Genomic DNA, 12,201 nt, shown 5'->3' with positions numbered 1-12,201 from the left:
ACAAACACCCAGCCCTGAGCCATTGGAATTAACCAATGAAGGTTAAAATCCCCGACCCGGCCGGGAATCAATCCGAGGACCCTCTGAACCGAGGGCCAGTGCGCTGACCATTCAGCCAACGAGTCGGACAGTAACCAGCTCATAGTATTAGTGATTGTAGTGGAAGAGTGTGTAATGTGATTGTTTTAGTTTGTACGTGATAGAGTGAACAACTAGTATGACAGAGCAGAGTGTGTGTGGGCTGGTGTAACTGTGTGTACTGTGTACTTTAAGTTGTGGTTCTGCATTTCTGTGTACTGTGTAAGCATTTTTTTAAATTTGCCCACCTGCTGCCACATTAGAAAAATATACTGTACAGTACCTCCTCTGCGAACCATGCAACCTTGCCGCGGTGGGGAGGCTTGCGTGTCCCAGTGAAACAGATACCTGAGCCGCAGGTGCAACCATATCGGATGGATATCTGTCGAGAGAGAGACTAACGAATGGTGCATCTAAAGGGGGGGTAGGAGCCTTTTGGAATTTACAAGGGTGGCAGTAGAGGATTGACTGATATGGCCTTGTAATAACGCTCAACATGACTTAGCTGTGTTGATACTGCTACGCGGCTGAAAGCAGCGGGAAACTACAACCATAACGAACTTCTGAGGACATGCAGTTCTCTCTGTATGAGTGATTTACTGATGATGGCTTCCTCCCGGGTAAAATATTCCGAAGGTGAACTAGTCCCCCATTCGGATCTCCGGGTGGGGACTACACGAGAGGGAGCAATCATCAGGAAGATGAGTCCTGACATTCTACAAGTCAGAGCGTCGAATGTTAGAAGGTTGAATCATTGTGGTAGGTTTGGGAATGTGGAAAGGGAGATGGATAAAGTTAGATGTAGTTTGTATAAGCGAAGTACGTTGGCAGGAAGAGCAGGATTTTTGGTCAGGCGACTACATAATTATCAACACAAAATCAAACAATGGAAATGCAGGAGTTGGTTTAATATTGAATAAGAAAATAGGGCAGGGCTTAGGCTACTACGACCAGCATAGTGAAAGAATTATTGTTGTCAAGATAGACACCAAACTAAGGCCCACCAAAATAGTGCAGGTCTATATGCTTACTAGTTCAGCAGATGATAAAATCGAAAGAATATATGTGTGAATATGCAAGAAAAGGGACCACTTCTTGCCCAGCAGTTCACAAAATAATTGTAAAAAAAATCACTGAAGGGTGTAAAATGTCGAATGTTCATTTTTGATACCTATGTATTGCTTAGACCGTCATATACTCACTGCTGAAACAGGAGGTTTATTTAATACTAAGAAAAGGGACCACTATTCGCATCGTAAGTGAAGGTACACACACTTACTTGCTCGCGCTCATAGCTGCGCGAGCATCAGATACGATGACTCGGATATCTTATGATAAATAAACCCTGGCTGGGCACTTTTAATAAAGGTAATAGGTTTCATAAATATCCTCTCTGCTCCAAACATTTCCAATACCGATTCAGTCTTTCAGTGTATTTCATACTGTAGAGAAGTGTGGTGTTCTCCTTATTATTCATATAGTTGTGTATTTTAGTTTATTAAAATGTTTTAAAATAGACTAGGTTGCAAAATAAGGAGTAATAATTCTCACTATGTAAGGACCTAGTGATGCAGCAGATGTTATTGTGAAAACTTAAAACAATATACAGTCAGTGGCTTGCCGCCGGAACTATTGAAAGTTATTTCCGATTACTTCAGTGCACCTCTCGAGTTTGAAAGTAAAAATTCTGGTTAGGATAGTGATTTTGACGGAAGTGAACTTTTTGAAATTTCCACAACAGACGAGTTGCGGGAGGACGCTGTTGATGGGGACGTAAGTGTTCTACATGATGTTCCCAAAGTTCAAACAGCCTCCGAATATACGGAGGAGGTTAAAGAATTTATAAATAAGGGTTGTGTCTGTACAAGAAATTGCATTGGTCTTTTTCCTGGAAACTTCATTCATTCTTTGAGAATAGAATGTCAGTAACTGGATTACAATTGTGGAGAACATGTCAATCACCACCATGCATTAATGAAGGGTGTGATGAATGCATTAATACAAAACAAGCCAATGACAACAGCTACTAAGAGAAAAAATTATGACAGGAAAGAAACACAATTTATCACTTCAGAGGGCAGGAGGTGTGTCAGTCATTTTTTTATTTGTATTCGCTTGTGGCTCTAAGAGGCTAAAATATTTAAAGGAACAATTCAAGAAGAAAGGAGTGCAGCCTAAAATTCACCAAAACGTATTAAAGACTTCTCAGATAAAATCTATTCCTTTTGATGATCATAAACCTGCAGTAAACTTCATGAATAATTTCAAGTGAACAAAATGCACTTGTCATGCCAGGCCGGATCCCTACAAAACGAAGAAGTGATCTCATGCTTCTCCCAACCAGCATGTCTAAGAAGTACGTTCTTACATCATACTCTGACAGTTGTAAATCAATAGAGAGAATTCCTGTATCACTCGTCTTGGTATTCATCTGGCGTACATTTTGCAGTAACATAGTAGTTCAGAAACCCAAGACTCTTCTTTGTATGACTTATAGAAGCAATCAAACTGTAATAGGGAAACTGTCAATTATGGATGAGGAGGAAAAAAGAAATCTGGTGGAGAAGGCTATACAACATCTTAATCATGTCCAAGCAGAGCAGACTGCTTATAAAAAAAATTATAAAAAATTGTAGACAAGGAATTAGACAACTGGAAACTCCTTTGTCTCTTGGGCCACATAGCTGTAACACATACAAAGGCACAATGCATTATAGTTTTGATTTTGCCCAACAGGTGCACTTACCATACGTTGCGCAATAAGTTGGACCCATTTTCTTTCTTATAGGCTACAAAGTGGGTCTCTTTGGTGTAGCGTGTGAACTAATTAACAAAATTTGTTTTGTACATTATTCCAGAAGCTTGTATTGCGGGTAAAGGCGTAAATACCGTCTTATCTCTTGTACATCACTTCTTGGAAAAATTTTCAGTAGGTGAGGAGCATTTAGAATTCCATGCTGATAACTGTGTTAGGAAAAATAAAAATTACTTAATGAGATACCTCATGTGGAGAGTTATGACAGGAAAGAACAGCAGTTGTAAAATTTCATTTTTCCCAGTGGGACACATGAAATTTCAACCTGATTTGTATTTTGGTTGTTTCAAGAGAGCATTCCGGAAAAATGAAAGTGAAGTTATTGAAGATTGTAATTAATGTCGCCCGTAATAATTGTCAGGTTTCTAGCTCTTATTATTCTTGTCGCTGTTCTCACAGAATCCGGATATGTAACAATTCCTACTTATGACTGGCAAAACAAGTTCTGTGCTGGAATGAAAAACATTCCACAAATAGCCCAGATACATCACTTTGTGTATATGAAAGAGCACCCTGGTGTAGTGTTGACAAAGAAATCCATAGTTTCTGACAAAGTACCCTGCACCGTCCTTCCAGAGGATCCACCGCCTGACTTCAGTGACCTTCCGCAAGTCATCAAACTTCAAGGACTTAGCATTTATAGACAGATGTATCTCCATAAAAGAATTAGACCCTTCGTATCAGAAGAGAAGAAAGATGTACTATGTCCTGCTGTAACATCTTTCCCTGCTCCAACAACGCTGCCACCAACCACCTCAAGTGAAAATCTTATGAAGCCAACTTCTGTTTCTCCTCCTCTGCCAATAATTGCACCACCATTTTCTTCAAAAAGTGTAATGCCATAAAAATAATTAAGGTTCAGAAGAGAAAACCATCAACTCCAAGAAAATTCCCCCCATAGAAGAGGTATTAATAATCTTGACCATAGTGGCCGGTATTTGATCCGTATTGACTTGATCACAACAATACTAATATTAATTATTTATATTTACTTACATAAGTCTAGTACATGTTTCGGGATTCTATGTACATTCCCTTCATCAGCTAGTCAAATTACTAAAAAGACCTAATAAAAGGGGGGGGGGGGTCATTAAGCAATCCAAGACTATTGCCATTACAATTTAACATTTTAAAAATAAAAGTTTGGATGCATGGAATTGAATTCCATCTAGTCGAATACGATAAAACACAATAGAATAGAGTCAGTATGCATTAAAATATTGAGCACAGCATTCTTGTTGTGGCGTTAGATCACTGTGTACTTGATTATCCGATGATTTCTTGTAAAATTCAGTTGGAGTTAAGAATAAAAGAATAGTGCAAAAACTTGTTGTCATGCCGAAACCATCCGTTAATGGGCGTGTTATGCAGCCAGGTGATATGAGCTTAAAATGATCTGTAAGAGGGAAAAGTAAAATAGAAACTATAATCGGAAGACTATAACAAATAAAATGAGAATACAACGCGTAAAATTATTAAAACTTACCAATATAATGATACAAGAAGTACGTGAGGCTGTCATATAACGATTAAGGATATATAAAAGTGGCTGAAGTTGTTTGGCGACTGATTGCGGAGTTGCAGTGGGAGGCGTGGTGAATGGACGGAGGAGGGGAGAGTACTGCCCCTTTGTGCTAACGTCATACTTCCCTTCCTACGCGCTTTTCTTCCTTCTCTCTTGCTCTCGCGTAATGGGTCACCAATTTAAACAACTGATTATCCTCTGCCACATGCTCGTTAAAGCTATTGTCATTATCAAATTTTTGTAACATGTAAATTTCTAACTTTTCAAGGGTATTCATTTGTTTACCTTTGTTTAGCGGGAGTAATAGAACCATGTCCCGTTCAATATTAGTGAAGTGATGATTATTTTCGTGCATGTGTTCCCACATAGAGTATCTAGAATGTCTTCGTGCATTCACATGCTCTTTATACCGTACCGACACACTCCTTCCCGACTGTCCTATACACTTTTCTATTTTCGCAGTCTTGGCAGGACAATTTATATACTCCTGACTTACTGAAAAAGCTACTGGTGTTTACGCTATTCAAGGTGAACAAAAATTTGTTATTATTATTATTGTTATTATTATTATTATTATTATTATTATTATTATTATTATTATTATTATTATTATTATTATTATTATTATTATTATTATTATTATTATCGGTCCTATAGGATAGTTTAACCAAGCCATATGATTGTTCATACAAGTGAATGTTGCAAATTTCTTCTTTTCTTTCCTATTTACAAATAGAGTGCTAGGTCTATTCATGACCTTACTCTTTATCCTGTTGACATAGCTTGTAGGGTAGCAATTTCCTCTGGCAATATCTTGGATAATGTTTATCTCTTTATTAAATTCACTTCTATCTAGTGCTGTTCTTACTGCTCTATTAATCAGGCTATAAAATGCCGCTTTCTTGTGCTCTCCTGGGTGGTTTGAGTCTTTCCTGATAACAATATCTGTAAGTGTAGGCTTTCTGAATACATGATAAACAAGGTTTTTATTTTCTCTAGTTGTTGTTACGTCTAGGTAGTTTAGACTTTTATTATCTTCCGATTCAATTGTAAACGTTATGTGTTTATCTAAGTTGTTTAACTTGTCTAACAACTCGTTTGGTTTGAGGTCCTGTTCGTTAATGATAATGAATGTGTCGTCAACAAACCTCAACCATAAATCTAATCCTCTTATTTTACCGACTATTTTATAAGATTCCATGTGGTCCATATATATATCTGCAAGGATGCTAGATGCTGGTGATCCCATGGCCAACCCATTAACTTGTTTATACACGTTGTTATTAAAAGTAAAAAAGTTGTTATCTAGTGCGAACGTTAATAAGTTGATGAATTTGTCTATCTCTGCTCTACTCAACGGGCTGTGTGTATTCAAGTTATCTTTAACAATGTTAATAGTCTCCATAATCGGGATGTTCGAGTACATATCATTAACATCAAAGCTATGGATTGTATTATGTTGCGATAACATGACGTTTTTTGTCCTATCACAAAAATCTGTGGTATGGCGGAGGTTAGTGTCTACATTAAATCTATAATACTTCTTTAAAAACGTGTGTATAAATTAGGCCATTTTATATGTGGGACTGTTTGTGAAGTTTACGACCGGTCTAATAGGTATACCTTCTTTGTGTACCTTAGGCATTGCCCTCAATTTAGGTAATCCTGGGTTCATATTTACCAAGCGTTTTGCTTCTTTCGAATCCATCAGGAAGTTAGTGTTAGTTCAAATTTGCTTAAATGTTTTTTGCATGTTGTTAGTGGGGCCCTTCTTTATCTGACGAAAGTTATCTCCCTTCAAAAAATAATTTGTTTTACTAACGAAATATTCTTTATTCAGCATAACTATAGTATTACCCGTATCAGCCTTCGTAACGATTATGTTGTTACCTTTGATCTTTTTGTTGATCATTCGGAGATTATTATTTGTTTTGACTGCGTTATTCTTGTGTTCCATTATTTTTCAAATTTTCTTTTTGGCCTCGAACCTCATATTCTCTTGATCGTCTATAGGGTCCTCTGCAATTGCTACTTTAGACAGAAAATACCAGCTCATTGATGACAAGTGCATCACAAGTGAGAAAATGTGAAACAATATAACAGACACAACAACACACATTTTATCCGCCACTTAAAAACCTGACCAATGTTGATTTCAACGAAGATGAGGTTGAGATCTTAAGTAAAGGTCCTAAACATAACTGGCCACACATGAGTAAGACTATTCAAAACAGGGAATTAGTGAAACTAATAGCGGAATCTGAAGGAGACAAAGCCAGTACAGTTGCACTCTAAGAGAGACAAAGAAACAAGAAGTGCAAAGTAGGACAGAGACAGTAGTGCTCAGAGAGCAGCACCTACTGCGACAGTTAGTTGAGAATAGTATTTGAGGGCACCACCTACAAGGTGAGCAGCTAAGTAACGCCCATAAGACCCAACCCCTAAGGTAGTGGAAATGGATCTTTGCTTCAAGGAGAGCAGATATAACCCTATGCCAAGATGGCGCGGGGCTCTCTCTCTACCAGTAATTTGCGCTCTCAAGACCAGGTTCTTTCGAGCAGTTAATTGTGTCAGTAAAATCGTACATACGAGCCACAGAGCAGAATTCATGTATATGGCGTAGCCGTAGGGTAGGCATGTGAAACAAGCTCTCTCCTCAGATCGACATATTTAAACTTGTAAATATATTGTATATATTAGACATAGTCGTCCTGGATAATAAAGGACAGTGAAGCTAAACTATCTTTCATTTCGGGAGTTGCGAGACAGATTCGCACCTACAATTACCTCCCTACTTTCCGCTTGGCAGGACAGGTAATACATCAACACCAACGGCCTGGTGACCAACCAACTAGAACGTTTCACAGGACAGGTAGGTCACGACAACATTAATGGAGTAGGGGTTTGCTTGTGGCTTTCATGGACATCAGTGTTAAATGCAAACAACAACCAATTTAGTGAGGAATCCCACTTGGAGTGGTCTGAGGAGTGATAAGCGATAAGGGCAGATTGCAAGTTACGATCCTCTCTCTCAGCATAATTTGGCATCGGGTAATATGGGGTAGTGGTTACATGAGCAATGGATAGATCAAAAAAGAAATTCCAGAACTGGACAGAAGTGGGGCTCTTGCGTTATCACTTACCAAAAATTGACAGGGTCCAAACGAAGCAAATATCTTTTTCAAGCACGAAATGGTGGTGTTGGCGTTAGCCATACGAGTGGGGAACAGCCACGTAAAACGCGAAAAGGCGTCAACTCACACAAGTCTGAAACGATGACCATTCCGAGATCTCTGGAAAGGACCAATATAGTCTATGAACAGTCTCTCCATTTGGCGAGAAGCTTGCTCGGAAGACAAGAGACCTAGACGAGTATTCGGGGCGGATTTACTGATGTTACAAATCCTTACAGGACTTGACAAGGGTACGGATCTCACTATCCATGGATTTCCAAATGAAATGGTTATGAATCTTCTCTCTCGTTTTGAAAACGCCCAGATGACCGCCCACTGAGGATTCATGAAAATAATTGAAGAGAGCCGGGACCAGGTTAGTTGGGATTACAATTTTGGGGTCTCTGCAACCACGAGCAGGACAACACAGGACACCATTCTTAAGAATGTAGGGCTTAACATGCTCACCGGATTTAATCCTGTCGTTAATACCTTTCAACTCAGCATCGTCCTCTTGATGTTTGGTTATATCCTTGAAAAGGAAGGGAGAGTCAGTGAGAACTACATTGACAGAAGCAGCTACTTGTTCGGGAGAGGGGTCTGCAGGCTCTGATTGAGGGTCAGAGTTGCCTGGATAGAACATCCTCCTGAGGCCATCAGCCACAACCTTTTCTGTGCCACTAATGTGCTGGGCTTCAAATTGGAAGGCTGAGATGCGCACTGCCCAACGTGAAATAGTTATTATTAAGTACAAATTTTAACAGACTGATGAAATTATCTATTTCGCATTTGCTAAGGTTACTGTGTTTTAAAAGGTTTGATTTAATAATCTTGATAGTTTTGCTTACCCGGAATATTGGAATACATATTAGTAATATCATAGGATACCATTATATGATTATGCTCAAGATTGAATTTCGATAATTTTTCACAAAATTCAACGGAATTTCTTATATAGGCTGTATTATTGAATTTAAAGTGTTTACTGAGAAAATTATGCAAAAATTTTGAAACTTTGTAAGAAGGGCTGTTCATGCAGTTGATAATAGGGCGTATAGGTACGTCTTTTTTATGGATTTTTGGCAAAGCTTTTGCAGTTGGAAGTTTCGGGTTCATTATAATAAGTTTCTGATATTCGTGTTCTTGTAATAAGAACGGTAGATTCTTCAATAGGTTCTTCAAACTTCGTTGGGTTTTGGGGGTGGGATCTTTATTAATAATAGTAAAACTGCTATTAGCGAAGAAATCTTCGTTTTTTTTAATTTAATCATCTTTATGTAGTAATACTATGGTCGGACCTTTATCAGCTTTAGTGACGATGATGTTATTATTATTATTAATTTGATTTCTTACATCATGTATTTGTTTGCTAAGGGTCAAATTCGAGGTAGTTTTCAGTTCCTTCGCCAGAAAAGGGAGCTTTTTCTTTATTTCATATTTAATGTCTTTATGCACTTCTATGGGGAGTTTTTGAATGTTAGATTCAATTTCCGCGACTGTAGTAATCAGATCGTCGTTTTTTTCGGGTTAGGCCAATTAAATTTCAGGCCTTTATCAAGGAGGGATAGTTCATTATCTGAAAATAACTATTTCACTAATAACTATTTCACCTTCAATAATAGAATATATCATCAAAAGGGCTTAGCAATGGGTGACCCGATCTCGGGCATTCTAGCTAATATCTTTATGGATGATTTGGAAAATAACAAAATAATCAATAATATTAATGGTCTTCAATTATGGTTAAGGTATGTTGATGACACTTTTGCCATTAGATACACAGAAAAACGATAGTCACAGTGTGCTAACATCCCTTAATGAGCTTGACAATGATGTCAAATTCACTAAGGAAGATGAGATCAATGGTTCTCTAAACTTTTTGGATTTAAACATTTCAAGAGAGAATAATTTCATTTTTCAAATATTTAGAAAGCCTTCTTGTGCCCTCATCACTATAAGAAACGATTCCTTACATCCGCAATCTCATAAGCAGGCTACATTTTTTAGTCTTGTCTATAGAGCATTAAAAATCCCGCTGACAACTGAAAATCGCAAAAAAGAACTAAACTATATTAAGGATTTGGCCAGAATTAACGGCTATAATCCCTTAATGATTAATAAAATCATTAACAAGATAAAATTAAAAACCGCAACGAAATTGATTCCGGACAAGCCTAAAACAAAAGAAATATGCTCCCTTCACCTACACGAATCCAGGCCTATTTCAAGTTACTAACCCTCTAAAGAAATACGATATTAATATCGCTTATAGAACCCGATATACGAACCGTAATATATTCTTCAATTCAAATATAGTTAACATTAATCACAATAAATTCTCGAACTCTGGCATCTATAGGCTTAAATGCACCCATTGTGGATTCTCCTATATCGAACAGACTGGACGTAGCTTTTTGACCAGATACCTTGAACACTACAACGCTTCGAAACATAAAAAGTATTCCGCCATGAGCACCCATATGGAAGAGACTGGCCACAGTTTTACTACAATTGAAAAAGACCTTCAAATCTTGAAATACGTCAATAAAAGTAAACTTATGACAGAGTTTGAGAACATTTACATATTCCTAGACCAGCATTTTAACGGAAATCAAAATTTAAATGATACTTCAGAAATTAAAAGTCCAATAATCGAGAAAATTCCAGAACTACTCTCTCTTTTCAATATAAATAAAATAACTTTACGAGAATCTTTAATTATACAACTGTTAATAATACAACAACTACTACTCTACTGCCCTCTCATGCGACACCCCCTCCACGAATACCCGACCCGCCCAAGGAATCGGTCACCCCTCCTCCTCACATGACTCGCTCCCCGCCTCTACGTATACATACATACAACACTAGAAGCAGCAATAAGGTTACTCGCCAGTTTTGCTTCACGCAGCCAACGCTAGCGAACACCTCACACTAGTCCCAAGGGTAAGCCTCCTTTTTCAATTTTTTTTCCTTCTTTCCCCCCCCCCGTTATAACATAACTTCATTTTTCCTCCCTTTTCTTTCATTCCAGATTTCTAACTCCAATTGTGCCATAATCTGCTCCATCCATCTCTGGTTTGCTGGAACTCTCCCTTCTTTCAAGATTATAGTTACTCTTTAACGAGTCCACCATTGGTGTCCTGCGTTGTATACGATTAATTTTACTGCTAGCGTGTAAATACGGACTAGTTCAACTTGTATTTCCTTCTGGCATTGTGTTTGGCTCTCCTACAGAATTCCTAACTACTGGAGTTCACGTCATATCAACCTTAATTTCGTCGCCATGCGCCTTTTAACTGGTTCAGTTTGACTCGTACTATTCAATAAACTCTATTTCAACTTTTGTTTTTGCTCAATTTAAAGAACTCCATCGTCAATAATTAATCCACGCTTCACGCATTGACATATATTTTAAGGTCCACTATATCTATTTTTTTACTTTAACAACCTCATGATTGTTTTAACTTTACAGACTACCATCGTTCAATGTATTCCACTACAAATACTTGCTGTTAATCTGTACATATTGTTATAATTTCAAGTCTAATGTTATCATTTTACTTTTTATTACGGCATTGTCACTCTTTTAACATTTTTTATCATTTCAGCTCAGGGCCCTGACGTAATCTTTGTAAATTAACGGCTGATGATGTTCGCTATGTCGAACGAAACATGTTCCATTATTTAAGACACCTCATGATTATTTTAAAATTCAATGAGTAATGTATTGTATTGAGTAGGTGGTTGTTAATAAAAGGATTTTATAATTTTAATATATTGTCCTCAATACGGTTCTATTATGAGGTTAATTACATGTAACAGATAGGTCTTACGGCGATGATGGGACAGGAAAGGGCTAGGAGTGGGAAGGAAGCAGCCGTGGCCGTAATTAAGGTACAGCCCCAGCATTTGCCTGGTGTGAAAATGGGAAACCACGGAAAACCATTTTCAGGACTTTACAAACGAATTCCGAACAAGTTCAGTCACACCAAACTTGAGGACTACAAATTACATGCTCCTTGACAATAGCTTCCATAAGTTTCCAAGAGTCAAGCAAATACCATACATCTAATTACAACCCAAGTCGTACAATACATTCTAGAGTGAAGTAAATGTACCTTTCAGAATATCCGAACAACATAATCGAACACGTCAAGTGACATGGAACTGCTGGAGGCAAAACCCCAAGGTAAATACATAAAACTACAATTTACATGTTTAGTAAAAGAAGGAAAGGGGAATGCCTCGGAAACAAACAGGCAAGCCCAGCTGGAAAGCTAAGGCATCTGAAATAATTGAGTGGGGAGTCTGGGTGAGGTTAGAGCAAACTCCTATATGAAAAAGCGAGCAAACATTAAGTGAAATTTAAGGTGGAACAGAAATCGAGAGTGCTTACCCCAAAGTGGCCCATCCCGGTAGGGAGACGACGTCAAAACTTCCGACAGTCAAGAGATAGAAGACGGACAACCAGACAGACCAGACAGAGCACGAAATGCTGCTTCGCTCTCTTTAAAAGAGAAACCCTGGCCTTAGAGTAGCCAATCAGAACGCAGTAGCCCGCCTATCGCCACGCAGGTTCACCAATCACAACTCCTACTTCAGTCGTG

At 38.1% G+C, this 12,201-nt stretch overlaps 1 protein-coding gene across 1 annotated transcript in view; it reads left to right on the top strand.

Annotated features, from left to right (window-relative positions):
• The window catches only part of gammaCOP (coat protein (coatomer) gamma), a 513,985-nt gene that overhangs the window by 286,930 nt on the left and 214,854 nt on the right, over positions 1 to 12,201 (top strand). The window lies entirely within an intron of this gene.

This window comes from Anabrus simplex, chromosome 1 (genome assembly GCF_040414725.1).
Source record: "Anabrus simplex isolate iqAnaSimp1 chromosome 1, ASM4041472v1, whole genome shotgun sequence".
NCBI lineage: Eukaryota > Metazoa > Arthropoda > Insecta > Orthoptera > Tettigoniidae > Anabrus > Anabrus simplex.
This window is presented reverse-complemented; position numbering and strand designations above follow the sequence as displayed.